The sequence below is a fragment of the Centruroides vittatus genome, unplaced genomic scaffold (assembly GCF_030686945.1).
Source record: "Centruroides vittatus isolate TY-2023 unplaced genomic scaffold, ASM3068694v2 scaffold_464, whole genome shotgun sequence".
NCBI classification, from domain to species: domain Eukaryota; kingdom Metazoa; phylum Arthropoda; class Arachnida; order Scorpiones; family Buthidae; genus Centruroides; species Centruroides vittatus.
In genome coordinates this window covers 778,545-799,342 of record NW_027122710.1, presented here as the reverse complement: position 1 = coordinate 799,342, position 20,798 = coordinate 778,545, and positions in this window count along the sequence as shown.

Below are 20,798 nucleotides of genomic sequence, written 5' to 3'. Positions count from 1 at the left end.
CTGTAGAAACGGTGACGTCGCTAGGAATTAAATTTAGTCGTTGCTAGTCTGTTTTTTAGTGCAAGAATTTCCCTAAAACGGCAAATAGGTGTACAGATATTATATTTAAATTAAGATTAAGAAAAAAGAATATTTAATTTTAATTTTCTTTAATAAAATTATTCATTTTTTGAGAGTTGTAGCTCTTTAGAACTGGTATCAAATACAGTACATAAATTCTTTATAAGATTTTACTATAAAAAATTTTTTGCTTATAAATTTTATTTAAAATTTTCTTTTAAAAAATACGATTAAAAGCTATTTACTAAAGCTTATAACTGTAAAATTCTTTCAAAAGTAAAAGAGAATTTATAAAATGTAACGCGAGATTTTATTGAAAATATCTTATAAAATTTGAAAATGTAATAATAAATAATCTTTGAAGTAAATTATCATAAATTTTATAACAAATGATTACTAAATAAGTAGAAAATTGAATCAATTTAATATATATATTTTTTTGAATTTTATTATCTGAAGCGAGAGAAAATAAATTCATCAATCAGGCAAACGATTTTCATGATTTTCGAAAATCCTGTGACAAAGAGAACCGATTTAATATGCTTAAAATGTGCTGGAAGTATGTAAAATGACTCTAAAATTTAATCAATTTTTCAAATTTTTAATAATTTTGGACCAATTCTCATTTAATAAAACAACCAAAAATAACTGTAGCAGGTTTTATGCTACGGTTATTTCATCAGCGTTATATTTCCTAATGCTGGTAAAATTACAGAAAGATATAGAGCTATTCACGTCTCTATGAAGATTATAAAATTCTTTATTCGTATATGTTTATGTAGAATTGCTTAATGAATATTCTATAGCAGTGTTTTCCAAACTTTTCGGACTTCTGCCCCCTTTTATTGCATATATTTTCCTATTGCTGCTTCTTATACATATATATAAACCTATTGTCGTCTAACACCCCTACCACCCCTTGACTTCCAGGGCTTCTTTGAATCTTCTATCGTCCTCAAGTATGTGGTAGCGCCCATTTTAGGAATCATTGTTCTATAGGATCGTATGCTTCTATGAATTATGTTTTCTAGAGTTAATTAATGCATTTCTATAGGAGCGTACAGTACTTGCTTAGTTATGAAGTACGATACTTAGTAATGAAGTTTACATAAGTCAAATATTATAAATAACACGTTGCTATAGAGTTGTGTTATTCGATACACTTTTTTAATCGTAAAATAATTCAAGTAAGCTTACATAATTCGACTGTTTTTCTGTTTCCGTGAGCAAGAAAACTGCGATTAAGGCAACCAAAAATTGAAATTAATTCAAAAATTTGCATAAATTCATTTGAAACGATCTTCTTTATCGCTTACAATGAGAACAATTGAAGGGTAAAGTCAAATTTCCGTGTGAGATTTTAGTTTCTAACTTGACTCAATGACATGAAAATGATATGGAGATTTCATTGAACATCGAATATTATATATCAAGACAACTTGTGTTAAACTAATTTTGATCATGTTTCAGTAACAGCTGTGTCTCCCCTTATATGCCAACTTATTCTTGATATATTTAATCGTGGAAAAATATTCAAAATGAATATTTTTACATTAAAATTTAGTGAATAAAATATTCATATTTTAAAAATTAAATATTTTAATTTATAAAATATTTTATAAATTTAATTTTATTGAAATATGTTTTAAAAATAATGCTTAGTTAATAAGAAAATTAAGGCGATAGAATAATTAAAAAATACTTAGTTAGAAAGAAAAAATGTATTTATATTGTAAAAATCGTTTAAATGTTTTAAAATAATATTAAAATAAAACACTTTTTTACAGTTATTTCTTCAACAAAATCATGTTTTTTAACGTTAAAGCTATATTAATAATTTGATTATAGAATTTATTAATTACTGTATAAACAGTTATGTAAGTAAATTATACAGCGTGACCCAAATGTCAGTTAACCGTATATTTGTTTCCAAATACACTTGTGTACATGAATCTTAAGTGTTAAAACACCGCATTTTTCTGTTACAAAATTGGTGAAAACATGATTTTCAAAATATGATTAAATTACTGACTTTTTCAAATACTTAATCTACAACGGTTAAGACTTTTGGGCCCTCTTTACAACAAGACTAAAAGGGCCATTCACGGCTAAATTTAATATTGACTTGTCCATGTATGAATATATTTGTAACTGACCCAAGTCTTATCACTGAACAGTGCATAGATTAATCACGAATGAAGCCCCACTTCGAAAACCATAAAATCAGTCATTTATCAAAAAAAATTTGTATTCATATACAAAGAAAAATCATGTCACTTAATTATCATACTTTACATAGAAGACTGAATTTTGGGCCCTTCTATGTCCTAGATTTGGCTAAATCGTCCTTTACAGCTGAGCATACACGTAATTGTATAACTAAATTTCTACAAGAGATCTTTTAAATAACTTCTTAACTGGAATAAAAGATTGTATAAATAATAATAATAAGCGATTTAAAAGTATTTAGATATATAATATTTAATAATTTTTATGTTAAACTTTCGAAATAACAATTATATAAGTAAGAATAATGCATGGAAAGGATGTAATGTGATTCCATCCAGGTGTAGTAACAACAGTAGCAAGCTTCATCGATCAGTAAAGGAGTTCTATGATCACGCAATATTCTGTTTATAATATCCTTTCCTTAGTAACATGCAATTTTGTTATCTACAGAGTTTCCATTGTGCATTCATTGTTAAAGTGTTTCAAGGGGATGTTAAGCTGTCAGCCGCAGACTTCGCACTAAATTCGTTAAACAAGTCACGTTCGCATTTATGAAACGTTTAAAACTGAATATAAACATAGTTAAAGTAATCAGCATTAAATTCACTAACAAGAAATACTTTTCAATTCACCTTACAAATTATAATCAATACGAATTTTATTAAGATTCAAAATTAAATAATTAAAATTTTTGAATTTTTTTTCTTTTCTTCTGTGTTTTCTTGATAAAATGACATTAAAATTTAAATTTTAAAACCATTTAAGAGTAGGAAATTAAGGGAAAAAATATTCTTAAACAACTATTTGTATCTGTTTACAAGCTATAATCGAGTTGAAATAGTTCGGAATTAAGTTTTATGCAAATTAAAATCGATTTATTTTTAATTTTTCATGGAAAATTCCAATTTAAAAGTTGATTTTTCTACTTTTAACTTATTTAAATTCAGATTAAGAAATTCAAAAAACATCAATTTAAATATTTGTTTACAAGTTATAATTGAGAAATTTATACTTTAGAATTTAGCTTTATTTAAATTAAAATTAATCTTTTTTCTATTTATTTTCTTCTTTAATTTTTTAAATTAAAAATTAAAATTTAAAGTTAATTTAAATAATTTAACAGCAGAATTAAAAGTCATCAATCTGTTTTTATTTTCGAGAGTTCAGGATTTTGTTTTACGCAAATTAAAATCAATCTTTCTTTAATTTTTGATTAAAAATTTTAATTTAAAAGTTAATTTTTTGTTTTTATATTATTTAAATTAATTAATCAATTTAAGTTTTAAAAAATTCCGTTATGTTTCTGTGTTAAAGAAGTAACAGAGCTGTGTTCAAGGAATAATCTGTGTTAAAATTATAAATTTAAAATATAGAAGCTTAAATTAAGCAATTTAAAGGTAGAAAATAAAGATAAGAAGCTAAAAAATATTAATTTCTATCCATTTTAGGCGTTTTCAAGCTATAAACCAGCCATACTCAATACAGTAGCAGTAGCACAAAGGGGATGAAGACGCAGGACTACTCATAGGTATTGCCTGGGTGTGAAAGGGGGATAGGAAAGATGAGAAGAGTTGAGGAAGGCGGGAGTTGAAGAAAAAGTAAGATAGGATAGATGGTGAAGTAGGAAGACTCATGAGCGCCTGCATCGCATTTATTAACCAAACAAAAGATAATATACAAAATATATACAATGAATACATAAGTTACAAGTTGGAAAAAAAATGACAAGGAAAAAACTAAGTAAGGCGTAATGGGTGCATTAATACAGTAATAAACATACAAACATTAATACAGTAATAAACATACAAAAGGTCCAATAACAGTAGGACGAACTAGTTAAAGGTAGGGTCCAGTGCGCCGGTAGCGCGGATGAATTTTTCTTGGGCTGCAAAAATATCCGGATATTCCACGAGAGCTTGTGGTCGATAGGGCCAATTGAAGCCCTTTTTTTAGCGTTACTCTTTCCAGATTAATCCGGTGATTGTCATGTTTAGTGCAGTCAAAGATCAAGTGAGTGGCATTCTGTAAGGAGATGTCATCACAGTCACAATAGGAATGTTCCCTAAGTCCAAATCGATGTAGGTATTGCCGGAAATTTCCATGATCTGTCAGGAGCTGTGTGTTATGGAAGTTGGCGCGAAGTTCTTGTTTTGAAGTCTGGACGAGATGTTTGGAAAGTATTGGTAGGTCGCTCTTCCGGAGTCTCCGTCTTCCCACTCGCGTTGTCACAACTGGATGGCGGTACTGTGAATCGTGGTTTTAATAGAGATGTCTGAGGCTTCCCAGTAGGTGGGGGTGGCAGAGGAAGCAGCAGCTTGCTTTGCGAGGGAGTCCGCCAAAGAGTTCCCTTCCACCCCTGTATGGCCCCTGATCCATGAGAAGGCCACGCTGTTTTGTGAGCAGAGAATTTCTTCCCGAATAAGAAGAGAGAGAGAGCCAAGATTGTTGACTATTCTCCTGATAGCGACTTGGCTATCAGAACAGATCCTAATAGCCATACTCAATACAGAGAATTAAATTTTAAACAAATTAAAATCAATTTTTATTAAATTTTGATAAAAATTTATAATTTAAATGTCGATTTTATTCTCTATTAAGAGTAGAAAATCAAGAAAGAAATCGTCAAAAAGAAAAAAACATTAATTTGTATTCATTTACGAGGCGTAATCGAATCTCACTTAAAACAAAATTAACGTGAAAGTCATTAAAAATATTTTTAATAATTTTTCGTAAATATTCCATAAATTAATTGTTATTGAAATTTTCTACGAATATAAAATGAATTCATTCTTAAATATATTCATTTAATGAAAGGATCTTTCTTAAATTAAATTATATTTAACTTGAGAAACGACGTCTTGCAAATTGAAATATTTTATCCACAAAAAGAAAAAAATTTAAAAAATGGGGAATTTTTTCAAAAAATTCCTTCTAATAATAGCCATAATTAAAAATTTCTGGCACTTTTGAAGTGCTAAATAAGATAATTAACTTACATTTTTTTTAAAAATTCTTTATTTTCTAATTCTGAAGATAGAAAAATAATTTCGAGATCAAGTTACATTAAATAATAACAAAATTTGTAATTAAAATAAAAATAATTTTAACATCAATAAAAATTGATTTTTAATTTTTAAAAACATTATTTATTTAAATAAATTAAATTGTTTCATTTTTAGTTATTTCAAAATTTTAAAAATTGTTTACTAAATTTACAATCGATTTATTGTGTTTGTAACTAATTAATTACAATTAAATTTTTTTTGTTGATGGTATTTAAAATTTAATTCTGTTTTAAAGATTTAAATTCTTATGAATTTTTTTTAAAAATAATTTTATAAAAATGTTGAATTATTGCTTTTGCTAAAATTAATTCTTTGAAAATTTTAAGACGTATTAAAAAAATTATTTATTATTTTATTTTATTATATAAAAATTATTTATACATTGTATTAAAAAATTATTTATTTTGTAAGGAAATTTATATTTAATTAATAATTTTTAAAATTTTTTTAGTTTTATTAAATGTGCTTTTAAAAGAAAAATATATATAAAATAATTTTTATAATAATATAATTTTTTACATTTTATCAAATAATAAATGCAAGGATAGTAAATTAAATCATGTGCTAATCAAAGACGTGGGTTCGTATCCGAGACCGAATTTGTTTTTGTGAAATAAATTTAATATATAGTGAATAAAATCGTGCTGGAAAGACTGGGTTCGGATCGTATTTTCGGATCCGAACCCGCGTCTTTATTCCAGAAGAAATTCTTCCGAATATTTAAAAATAAGTGAACTTTGACGTAAACCACGGCATCATTTTACGTATATAAAGTTATATAAATATATACATGCTGATACATAGATCAAAAATCTAAAAGCATGTTTCAGGTTATCTGAAGATAAGCAGAGTCTTGACAGGGCATTGAACGAAATGACATTATCTCAGTTGTGGCTGTCAATATTTGGTGGATAGCCGTAGTGTGACACTCTAGATCCTTTCTTCTGTATTGTCATTTGTACAATATACTTGTAATGTCGTTGTCGTCATAAAAATGAATGGGATATAAAATTGAGTTATAATGCAATTCGTTTAGAAAATAAATAAAAATATATGTATTTTTAAATAAATTTATTAAAATATTTAAATAATTTATCAAATTAATTTAATTTTAATAGGATGATTATTAACAATTAAATCTTTCAGTTCTTATTGTTTATTTTATAATAAAAATTAATGTTTAAATTATAATTTTCACACTCATTGCTAAAAAATAAAGTAAATTATTCTTTTGGAGGAATGGGTTCGGATCCGAACCCACGTCTTTGTCTAGAAAATGATTTAATTTACTATATACAAATGCATATTAAATTTATTTGATAAAAACGGATTCGTTCTTGGATACGAACCCACGTCTGTTTCAGTAAATGGATTGATCTAAATACGAAAACGTGGGTTAAGTTTCAGATCAGATTCAAATCCATGCTCTGGTATATTAATACGGGAACAAGATCATGTTTCTGAATAAATTATACACTTGAACATGCCTGTATTCGTGTATACAGACTAGATTTGTGCTAATTTTTACCTGTTCCATTTCTGTTAATTACCGGAAAAAATAAAATCATGATGTTTACGTCCAGAAAAATGAAATGTTTCATTTTATTTATGAGAAAAATGAAATATTGTAGATTTAGCGATTATGGCCTAGTTAAGATACAGAGCATGACACACAGATAAGTTTTGTAAAAAAAAAATATTACCTATGTTTTGCTCTACGTTAGTATCAAATGGAATCTATATGCTGCTATAGTATAACTCATGAACTCATATTGTTCAACTTAATTATCATATATTAATATTTAAGTTGCGCGAATAAATGATACATAATTAATATTTAATTCAATTAATTTACTAATTAAAAATACTTTTTTCAGTTACAGAAATAAAACACCAAAGTGAAAAATTAATTATGATTACTTATTTTGATTGAATTTTAATCTCGATCTAAAAGAAAAACATCAATTTTGTTAAACCGTCATGCGAGTCCTCAAAATGCAGAGGATTTTGCAGAAGTACAGAGGATTATAATTATAAAAAAATCATTAAAATTTTAATTATGTACTGATTATGGCACCTTTACGGTCATTAAGAGTATAATTGCCATCTTGTTTATGATAATTCTTTGCACTGTACAGAAAGGAGTTCTCATAACAAGTTAAGTTTCTGTACACAATGTTAAGAGTTGTATTATCTAAGGATGATAAACAAAAGAAACCTAGCAAAGAGAATAGATATTTATATTCAGAAATGCACTGAAGGAATTTTATGTTCGAAATTAAATTTAGTTGTGTACTTATTTATCTGTGGACTAATAACAAAATCCAGAAAAAATTAACCCATAAATCACATCTGTTTTCACTTTCTGATCCCCCAGAACCACAAGAGGCAGAACACCATACAAAGGATAGAATACTATTGTGTTGCATATAACTATTTGTACAAAGTTTAAGCTACGTAATGTACTGTAGATAGCAGGTGAATTATATTGAAATATAAGATGGGAACTTCAAACGTAATCTAAATCATAGTAAATTATGAGTGTAGGCCACGTGGAAAGATTCTATTGTGCGGTACCTGATATGAATGTATTGTGCAACTCATAGAAGTTTACTAATCTTAAAATCCATTGCAATTTTATCATACATCTTTTCAAAAATCTACATTGTATAAAATGTTAAAAAAGTGAAAATAAGGACTTAAAAATGTAAATTTGTATACTCAAAAGATATTTTCCTGTAGATCTATTCGATTGGTTAAAGATGGTGCATATTTTACGTAATCATTCTTTAGAATTTCTCATTGTGTTAACTTTTGTATTCAGTTTTCATATAAAACATAATAATGTATACATAATGTAATGTAATATAATGTATACATGTAATATCGCGGTATAATGTATACATCAATGTATACATAATATCGCGGAATTCATCAAATGAAAGCATTGTACAACAGTAATTTTTCATCTATATTTTCGTACAGAATCTTTAGAAAATACAAAATGTCTGGCTTTTTGAATTTTTTAATCCATTCGAATAATTAAATGCCCAAAACCAATATGAAGGCAATAGATGCGAAGAAATTACATTAAAGAAGCACGTAACACAATACGAACGATAGGCAAACCAAATGAGATATGAGTATTTTTGATTAAAAATGGCGTATGCGTCGGAAAATTAATTAGAAGTTAATGAATCACAGTTTTTCAATTGAAAAAAAATGAAAAACTGTATTAAGTATAAAAATATCTGATTTAAATCTTATAGAACTTAATAAATGTATAAAAATTAAAACAAATGTAACCATTTACTTTATTTCATTAATTTAATTACATTTTTATCGATTTTATTCGGGAATTAAATTAAGATCTACTGATTAAAACCATTAAAAACACTGTGTACTATTAGCTTTATAAATCAAATATAATTAGTTTTAATTACAATCAAGGTAAATATTATTGTCTGGTATAATTATCTTAACTTTTTATCTTCATCCAATACAGAATTAACAGAATTTTATGTTGTTTGTACTTACATATAAGGACCCAAAAGTAAATTAACCATTGTAAAAAATAAATTTTCTTATTCAAATATTTGAACACTTTAATGAAAATTTGGCAAAAATTTAATCTATACATAAATGGGGATGTTTGTTTGTTTGTTCTCTATATACTCCTAGGCTGTTCGACTAATTGTTAGCCGAAACTAGATAGTTACGTCCAAATACTTCTAACTTAGATCATGTCGTGCATCCCACCCCAAAATGTCGATTGTATTTCTATATATCGATTAATTTCTGTCTATATTTGATTACTGGCTTCACATGTAGCGCCATCTATTGGAAAAATTTAACAAAATAATTAACTAAATGTAATTCTTACAAAAAGGTTATACTTTTAAAAGTATATATTACATTTACTTAATTACTGAGACAGGTAGCAGATAGCACTTGCCACTTTCTCCATTTCTGAACAATACTTTCTTAATATGTGTCCTCCAGTAGCCGAATGAATAAAACCACCATAGTTAGTTTAGTTTGTCGAAGGTTTGGGCATGGCCAACGAGCTAGCTACGTGCAGTTTTCCGCGTTCTCTTCACGTTAGTAACACCTAAATAGGAGCCAGCTTTACATAAAAGTGATCTCGAGATGCATTCCTCTCGGCAGAATACTCACATGTTGCGTTGCCTTAATCATAATGCTAACGAGCAATTATTTATTGTGATATCGTCACAATGTCGGGCTGCAATTTTTCGTCACAATGTTCCCAATTCTTTTAGTGGTGATCTTGTCCCAGTACATCATACTTTTCCTGTTAGCAATAGACTCATGTTGGTCATCTATCTAACTCTGTTGTGGGAACATTTTAATTAAAGTAACGTAACATCCAGTCCAAATCGGAAGTTAAATTACTTCAATTCAAATATTAGTTGGGCCCCCTGCCTAAGATTTCCACATCTGGTCTCGATTTACATCTAACTAACTCCTTTCTGAAGATTATGAAAGGACAATGGAAATTTATAGGTCTACAGTTTTTCAAATTGCAGCCGAATAATTTTTCTATAAACCAAGGTTGTGGAGTCAGATCAAGTCCGACCAAGAACGGACTTGTTATCAAAATAGTCTCGGAAATTCTGATATCATCACGTGACCTCAGATTAAAAGATTCAATAGAGTTCTAATAAAAATAGAACGTAGAAACTTTTTATTCCGAAGCTAAAAGACTCCTCTAAGTAATGACATAGTCAATACATAAATATGTATTCGATAATTTTTACTTTTCCGGCTGTTATATATAACAGAAGGAAAGTGTAGCGATCGGTCAAAAAATGACTGCTCCCAAATTTTTACATTTTTGGATCAGGACACCTTGAAATGTCGAGATATGCAAAAGATTCGAAATTTTTTTCTATACGTATGGATGTTAGACTATGTATGTGGGGCTTGATTTTGTTCACCCTGTTTGAAGCCTAATAAATTCTGTGGTTTTTAAATCGGAGTTTGATGGTTTAACACAGGAGTTATTAAGCGTCAAAGTGGTTGAACTAAATCGTACTCCCATACACATTGTAAAATCTTAGGCGAAAACGTCTTAACGGGTTTTACTGTACCATTATAAAATGACAAAAAGCTTACTTTTGAGGATAGAGACGAGTTTTATTTTTAAAATTTGCTAATAACGAGTAAAATATTCATTAAGCTCGACCGCACTGGAGATATAACATATGGTTCCCTTAATTAAATTAAATTAAAATTAATTGGTTTATTAAAGGGGCATTAATGCCCCTTGTAATGCATTATACATAAAGGGGCATTAATGCCCCTTTATGTATAAGCTACAGTGCCAAATTTTGTTTCTTAAACTTTACCCATTCTGAGATATTGTTTAATATCTCAGAACAGACTAAAGAAATTAAACAAATTAGACGCCAACACACACATGCGCGCGAATTTTTCCCCTTTAATTGACATTTTTGGGGGAGTTCGGGATATCTCCAAACGTGTAGATTTGCAAAAAATCTTGGAGGGTGAAATTTGACACGATTCCAATACTTTTCCGTTTTATATACATAACAAGTTGGGAAGTAAAAAAGGAGTCGGAGTGTGCGGATTTTTTGACGACTCCGATTCCACAGCCCTGCTATAAATGCAATATTTGCGAGCACATACTTTCCACGTAGTTTATACAATCTGCTGCAAAGATATAAAACACTATTATCACATAAAAACAATTATTCTCGCATTTGTACAAGATTTTTTTTTTAAACAAGTTTTATATGAGGTCTTTCGGACGTTAAGTTTAGCAACTTCGATCACATGCGAAGGGCCATCAAAACCTGCCTAGCACGGATCAATTTTCAAATTTTAATGTAGGTCAGTATTAATTAGTAGTCATTGACCATCCTCTCTTCCGGGAGGAGGTCAACGACTACTTTTGGTCGAATTAACTTCGACTCCCTTCCGCAACACTGCTTTCTTCCTATCGGTCCAAGCGACATGGTGGCATTCGAATAGGAAAATTACATAATACGAGGTTATACCGACCAGAGAAATATGTTTTAAGTGATTTTGGAGGGTGCCGAGTTAAATAAATTTAAATATTTGGTCCGTTTTTCGAAATTTGATTGGTTGTCAGATTACCGTTTGATATTCAACTGTAAATGGTACAGTTTCTTAGAGTTAACATTAGAAAATATTATGATATCTGAAAAATTTAAGATATATTTTCAATTCCTGTCTACTTGGCCATTGAATTTGTGCCATTTCGTACCATCTGAGTATCGTGATAAACGTGAGAATGGTAGGCTGAAATAACCAAACTCTTTATATGGTTTTCGTTTTAATGTTTGCTATATTATAGTATTTGATTTATATAACAAGAAAGGTTATCTTAAGTAAGTTTATCACACCGAGTGGCCAATCTAACACATTTTAAAATTCTTTATTCCTCTACTACACAAAATTTAAAAGTTTTTAAAAATGTTTTAGATTGGGCACTTGGTTTGATAAACCCTTACGTAAGATAATCTTAGTAATTATAAATCAAATACTATAATATAATATAATAAAAGTAGGGTTAGAAGTACGAAATAATCTAATAATCTTAATCTATGCTGTTATTTTTTCTTTATAAAATTACTAGCAAATGAACCCAGAGGGTTCATTTGCTAGTAATTTTATATAAGAAATAAACTTGTTTTAAACTCAGTTTACCATCCATATTCCCGAGTATACCAGGATAAATAAGAAAAAACAAGGTTAACACACTTTTGGATCATCCTCTATAGAGCTAGAATGACAGAAATACTTTTGGTTTTATTAATTTTGGTAGCACAAAAATTTTATTTAAATTTACTCAGAAAGTAAAATTAATAATTATTTTTTTAATGTTTTTTTATTATTAATTAGTATTATCAAAAGTTGCTTTTCATGCTATAGATACAACGAGAATGCTGAATGTATACCTTATTAATATTTTATAATTAAGTATTTCAAAAAAAAAAACAAAATTAGGGCTTACTTCTCATAATCAAAAGTATTTTACTTATTTATAACTTCTAGAATGAATGAATAAGAGAAAAATAACAAAAATCCGGAAGAAAGACGGAAAACAACAAAGTAAAAATGTGAAATGATTTTTATATTTTTTCTGAAAAAAACACAGTTAAAAATTTAAATAAATTCATATATTAATTTTAATTAAAGACTTGTTAAATTAGCCGAAAAGCAAATTTTTACATTAAAAAAATAGTTAAAAAATTATACAAAAATTTCTAAAAATTCACAAAAATTCAGAATTTTTTAAGAACCAAATTCTTGTTATTTTTCTATAAATTTACTTTTAAATTATATTATTTTAAATATAAAATTTAAATAGAGATATAATGAAGTTTTTAAAATAATTAACCCCATTATAAAGTTATATTTTAAAACATTGTAATTTTAATTTTTAATGTATATTAATGAATACGATATTAAAATAGCTTCCATTTTGTTTAAGTGTACGTCTTCGTATAATGCGTATAATACACACATATCGTTTAAAATACATTTAAAGTATTTGTATTTATAATAACGCGAATATTTTATACACTATAAAATGACGTAATAACGAAAGATACGTAACGTTGTGTACATTATTTTCTAATTTGAGAAAATGGACACATATAATTTGAAATTTGAGCATAATTTCTCTTAATGATGTACAAATTAAGAATATAATCTGAAAAGTTTATATGACTTCATAGTGGTGGGAGAAAATACAAAATAATGAGGCAATACGCAATGGAAGCACCACGCAACATCGAGATTTTTAGATTAATTTAAAAAACGTGGCCCTGCAGGGCAATAAAAAGAGAAATTACTATAGTACTTTTATCTGCACTTAGGTTTTAAATGAGAAATTACAAGTTTTAACTCTCTTTATAAGAAGAAATAACGCTTTTAAATTAGTACTTAGGCGCTAACTTAGCTTGTTTATTGGATTCCTTTATTGCATTTCTCTTGTTTCTAAGGAAGTTAATTTCAAAATTTTAAAGTTAAAAATAAGATTGGAGCACGTTATAACAATTGTTTTCAATTTGCTAAGTTGCAATTTAATTGTTATTCAAGTTACACGTAAGTGGTGTTTGATCGAATATTCGTACTAAATTGGTGCTTCTGGTTTTATCACTTAACAGTTCAAGTCCACGCAAATATCAAATGAACTTCAAGGTTTATCACTTTGTAATAAAAAGAAAAAAACTACAGATTTATTAATTCAGCTGTAACAAAATCTATTTTTCTTCCAGAAAATGAGGTTCTGTTTTCTTAATATTGTCGAGGAAAAATAACTCTTGAAAAGATGTAAATTGTGCCATATTTAAAGAACATGAAGAAAGATGGCTTTGAAAGTAAAATAACTAGATTTAGGTTTAAAAACACAAAAATATAATAAAAAATGTGAAAATTTGCTTATTGAGGATATCAAATATGCGAGGATGAAAATATTCTATTGTCATGAAAAATTTTGAATCAGGAGAATTTGTCTGGAATTTAGAGTACGATACATTACAATTAATTTGAATATTATATCACATGCATTTTTTATAATGTACTGATTCTGTAAATCTTTGGTGCCTCAACATGTCTCAAATGGATTGATTTAGATTAATAGAATGAGGCAACACAACACTTGGGCGATCTGCTAATGTATTGTAATCTAAATTCTAGACTAGTTCTTCTGATTCTGTATATTCAAAGGAGGGGTGTCTTCCAGGAGGAATTTTTATAAAAACTGGCTCCTATTTTGGTATTAGACACATGACCCGGAAAACTCCACGTGGCAGCCCGCAAACAAGTGTTTAGTGGTTTTATCCATTCGTCCTTGTTTCGAGTAAAAGTGTTAAAAATGTCATAAAAATCACAAAATTATCTAATTTACAAGTTTGATAAATGAAAAAACTGATAATTTTTTTCTGTAATCCAACTCTAAACCAATTGCGTTGAATTAGCAGAATTGACAGGAATTTAGAGCGCAATACATTACAATTATGCAAAAATAATATTATATATATATATATATATTTCAGATGAAGAAACTGCGACGATCACAAGACTTTATTTAATCTGATATAAATATCCGGCTATTACCAGTATCTAAATAATTATTATTAAGTAATTATATGACACGTACACACACGCAGAAATACAACTACCTTACAAAATAAATCGTGCATAAATCTAATTGTAGCTCATCCCTTACGAACAGACACACAAACAGTCAAGAAATCAGAAAAGAAGATTTTTTGAATTGATATTTATAAAAAAAAAATTTAGTTTACAGTACTTTAATATTTTGATTATCCTATAGTTTGGTATAATCTTAGTTGTAGAGGCTACATGACAGTACATCTGTTTAAGTTTATATAATCCATTTGGATTTAAAGATGAGAAGTTTAACTTTTTCTAAGTGAATTCTCCAGCAAAATAATATTTTTTACCATTATACAAACATAGGTAAGCACTTGTCTGTAGAAGCACACGTCAGTTTTTTTACTTTTTTATTTTTTTATTTTCTTTTTGTTAAGCAATAAGCTTATTTCTAAAGTAGACAAGTTGAGAATGATAACTGGAGTACATATATTTTAGCTTGTTTATATGATAGAAAGTAAAGAGGATCTTACGTTTTAAATAAGCAAAAATGGTTTAAACGTCTTTCAGATATATAAAACTCTAAATATAGAATTTTTTTTTATATATAAAATTGGATTTTTGATATATAAATGTTAGAAAAATATAAAAAATTTTGAAGTTTGTATATATATATATATAAAATACAAATTTTAGTAAGTAAAAATAAATATATTTTAAATTTAATATATAAAATACAAATAAGTACTCTCTTCTATTATATAATTGGTTTTATAGAGAATCGTCGTAAAGCGAGATATTAATTTTCCATAAGCTCAGCGTGATAAAGTGAGATTACGTTCTTGGAAATAAGATAAACTTTAACTGAATAATATTACGTAAAAGGGTCTAGAAATGAAATACGCTTAAATTTATTATACGAATATATTTCAACTTATAGAACTTAATCGGCTTAAGGAAAATTAATGAGAACCGTCATAAAGCGAGCCGTTTTTGTTAATGAGTTTAGTTTGATAAAAATATCAAATAAAGATAGATAATTTAATAAAATGTAGTATTTAAATGTAGTTATAATAAAAATAAATTTACGCCAGTCGTCTAACTGAGGGACTGTGAAGAGGGATGTCGTAAAACGGGGATGTACTATATTAAAACTATATATACTTTTTTACTGTGTTCTTTGTATTTTTATGCTAAAATTGAATTTTATTACGATATATTAAAACTCTTACTTGCATGTGTAACAGTAAATTTATCCAAAAATGGAAACTAATCTTAGAAAAAATATATACATTAATGGAGAGATTTTATACGATTAGATCTATAATAAAAACATAAATATATCTTTGTTACGGATTTGAGCATGTATATAAAATTTTTTAGAAGTAATTTATGTAGGATTTGAACCATAATAAGGTTATAAAAACAGAAAATGACTGGCGATCATTTAGAAAAAAAATAAACGGTGCAAAAGAAAGCCAAACAATAGTTAAAATAGGGTTTAATTATTGATAAAAAAGCGAACAAAACTTAACTTAAATTTTTATTATTTTATATCTATATACATAAATATTAATAATATCATAAAAATTTTATTATATTTTTATTATACCCTATTGTTTCTGATGCAGATAATGGAGGAAAAAATAGTAAAAATTCATGGTTTTCAGACTTTTTAATATTTAAATTTATAATTTTTTAACGTTAAAAGTTATAAAAAGACATTTAGAGTTCGACATTTAGAGACTTTTTAATAATAAAATTTATAATTTTATAATTTTTTTCATTTTTTTTATAATTATTTTATCACTTAATAAATTAAATTGTTTTTATAAGATAGAATATAAATTTATATATTAATTAAATCGATTTCAAATTAAATATTCTAATTAGCAAAAGTTAATTAAATTATAAAAATTTAATAAATAATTATGAATCAATTATTAATTATTGACCATAGAATATTATTAAATTATAACTAAGTCCAATACTAATTTAGATGAACTCATCAAAAATTCAAAATTTAAACAATAATTTAACAATTTAATTACTGTTATTTTTATTTATTAAAAGACTTTAATATAAAATTTTCCTTACAAAAATTTTAAGATATTCGTAAATAATTCATATAATATAAGAATTAAACGTTTGCAAAAATTATCTCAAAGCATTTATTCTATTTTAATTTTTTTCCTTATTAAAAACTAATAATTAATTTAATTTCTTATAGTAAATTTATATCCTTAATTATAAAGACGTAATTTGAATTTTTTTAAAACAATTATACTAATAATATATTTTAAAAATTTGAAAAATTTGATAAATCTTATTTCATTCCCTAACCGGTAAGTCGCGAACCCCTACAGATAGCCTAATATGATACTACATTCGCTCAGTTCAATGGAGGTTGGGAAGCTCTTTGTTATTTAAGAAATTTTAACGTTTTATAGACGTGTAAAGCGAGGAAAGGTATTTAAATGGTTGAAAAAAATATTTTTAAAGTTAATTTTGAGATTTGATAATTAGAAACTGGTATACGAGTGTTGTTTTTGTACTTCATCTACCCTATACTCTACAACTACACCATCAATGTTATTTGCTTTTCAGTAAAATGGAAGTTTTGATGGCAAAGATACTTTGTTTACTTTTAACTTATATATAAAAAATGTGACTTTTTAGAGTAAGAAGAGAGAAAAAAGACTTTAAAAGTATAATTTTAAACATGGATAAGATCTTCTCCATTTTCTCTTAAAAATTTTATTTTATTTAAAAAAAAAGTTTAAAATAATTTATAAATGCTGGCATATATGGTGAACCCTCGATATAGTAAACTATTTACCTCAGTCTTTTGAAAATTCATTATATCGAGAGTTCTTCCGCTATAATTTTTACCGCTTCTGATACTTCAGTTAAACGCCATTATTAGTATCAAATTCGCTAAATCGAAGTTTTACCATCTGTATATAAAGAATTCTGAAAAGAAGGCCTATTTAATTTGAATTTTATGAATTTATAGTGGATCCCCGATATAGTGACCATCCGATATAATGCTAATCTTGCTAATCTTTATGTATATAGTAAACACTTGATATAGTAAACGATTTAGCTCAGTCTTTTGAAAATTCAATGTATCGACAGTTCTTTCTGCTTGAAATACTGCTATATCTAGTGTCCAATTTGTTAAATCAAAGTTTATATATATTTATAAAGAATTATTAATAATAAACTTATGCCTACTTAAGTATAAATCGAATTTTATGAATATATAGTGACCATTCGATATAATGTTAGTTTTTGCTAATCGTTATATATATAGTGAATTGATTTAGCTTAGTCCCAAGAGAATTCACTGTATCAAGAGTACATTGTAGTTTTAATAAAACACTATTTAATAAAACAGGGATGTTAATGTATTTTTTACTTTTGTTTATTTTTTCCCGGAAAGTAGCATTTAATACTTTGTTTTGTCAGTGACACAAATATTGACAAATGATTTTGAAAATTGATGTTTGTTCTGATAATATAACTCGCAGAGAATGTATTGAAAGTTACGAGCCTTTATAAAGAAATATATATATATATATATATAGAAGCATTTTCTCATGTAAATATATTAAAATTTTAAATATATGTTTAAAATACAAAAATAATTTTTCATTAAAACTAGTGAAATGAATAATAAACTATTCCCTTATATAAAATTACGTTGAAAATAATGGAGAATCTATTTAATTTAAAATTTTATCTTTAAAAATAAAAAAAATTAAGTAAGCAAATGTTTGAATCAATTAATATGAATAGCTTTAAGTTATTATTATTATTATTATATGAGAAATATAAACATTATTTTCTCTTTGGACATGTTTATGCAATTTTTATCTTGAAAGTAAATGTTTAAGCCCAAGGCGTATGAAAATGATCATAAGAGTGAAGACAGCTGCAAAGTATTTTCATTGATTGTCTAGTAAAATATGCCAGAGGCTTACAAGAAAAATCTAAGACAGGGAAGAGGGAAGGAATGTATTTTTTTTTTCTGCGTCATTTACCACAATATTGATAGTATCTGAATGATTAAAGTATCTAACGTCATTATATTAATTACGCATTTCAATAATAATTAGCTGGTAGATATTTATTATAAGTCAAATTTAATGCTTTAATTGAATTTTATCTCAAATTCGGGTCCTGTCACGTGGTATATTTGGCTCGAGTCTTCCTTATGAAAGCTGAAACGCATTTGTTACGAATTACTCATCACGTTTCTTGTGTATTAAGAAAAGAAAGGGACCTCGCAGAGGTCGAGAAAGGCCTCTGCGAGGCCCCACTCTCATCACTCTCGCTTATAATTCTTTAAATAATAAAAACATAACAAAAATTAAAAGGGTTTCTGTTTAATACACGAGAAATGTGATGAATAATTTGTACATAACAAATGTTTTCAAACTCTTACAGGAATGGTAGCGAGACACCTGAAAGGCTTTTCTCGATTTCAGAGAGGCCCACTCCCATTACTTACAAAAGTATGAATGATACATACACAGTATGCCCGCGATTTGTATATTCGAAACATTAATATTTGCATACTTTTACTCGTATAGACCATATTCACCTACCAAATTTTCTTTTGTAAAAATGCTGGTATGTGAATGTAAATCATAAGGGTTTTGCTTACGTAAGCATAAATCACAGGTGTATGAAACGAGCAAATTAGTGTACTACCGTATACACATTTAGTGTACCTATAAGCTATCAAGATATTAAATATATGAATAAATTATATCAATATTTAATGTGCAGACCGAAGTTATCGGAGTACTGAACGTGTCAATATAAGTTATAGAAGTGCTGAATATGCAAATATAGGCACAGGAGTATTGAGTTGCAAATTAGGTTATAAGAATATTGATTGTAAGAATATGTTGCAGGCATGCTAACTATGCAAATTTAACCCTTAGGAATATCGAATATGACTGACATTTGCATACTAAGGACTATTTATTCACATATTCAGTACTCTGGTCACACTTAAAAGCGTATTATTAACGCAATTAGGGGGAAGGTTTCATTTTTAATTTAATAATTAATAAATTGAATTTAAAAAGGAAGAAAAGATGTGGATCAAGATATAAATCGAATAAACATCAAAGCAAAGTTATATCCATTTATAGGAAGTACTTTTCTAGATTGGAAACAAGAGCTATGGTCTGAAGGGAAAAACCGCAATCCAATTGAGTTGGAGAAGTTAACTGGGAAATAGGAAGTATTGTGAGTAGAAAATCGGTAGACAAGTCACTGTTCGAGACGACCCAACACCGATTTGTCCTTCTGTCCCTCTTCTAAGTCCTTCCTCCGTTGTCAAGTTGGAGTCAATTGGCGCAATGCTTTCTTTTTTTCATTCTTCTTCTTTCTTCTTCTGTTAGTGATTGGACCGAGTAATAGAAGATCGTTGGCAAATATAGATTGGTTTCCACTCAAGTGATTTCTTCGCATTATTTGTAGTGCAAAATTTTTATTTTTATTTTATTTTTTACTTCTTTTACTTATTTTAGTTTTATACACTAGCTTCGACCTAACCCAATACTTTTTTTTCTTCTTCTTCTTTTTATTTTTGAAGTATTTTATTTTAGATTAATCTTGTAAAAAATTGTATAGATAACTCTTTAAACAAGTTAGTTTTTCATTATTTTTTGTACGAGTGATCGCACATCTTATGTATTTATAAACGTTACATTTCTGTTAAAAATTTGATATTTTGTATGTAAATAATTTTTAATTAAAAATTTATCTTTACTTGTAAATAAATCTAAATTTAGATAATTTTTTTTTAAATTTAAAATGATATATTTTGGTATAACGAGATATATTGATGTAGTCATGAGCATCCACAGAGGGGGACAATCGTGTATAATCGTAATATCGGGCTGCAATTTTTAATCATACTTTTAATTTATTTAATTTAAAATGTATGCTATCGATCTCGAATTATTGGTGTCTTGACCCTGTATATCATACTTTTCCTGACAATAACAGAGTCATGCCGAACATCTATGTAACTCCGTCTGAGGGAAATATTTTTGAATTGAAATCACATGACTTCCATTCTAAACCGGAAGTTCGTATATACGTAATCAGAGCTTCCTGTTCCTAAGCTTTCCATATCTGGTCTCGAATTCTGTCCGTTTTTTGAAATTAAAAAAGGAGAGATAGATAGATGTGTACAATTTTTTTCAAATTGCGGTCCAATAAAAGTTAGGTATGTAACCTTACACCCTCTACCACAGCATGCTTTGTTTGTCTTTGTTGTATTGTGCA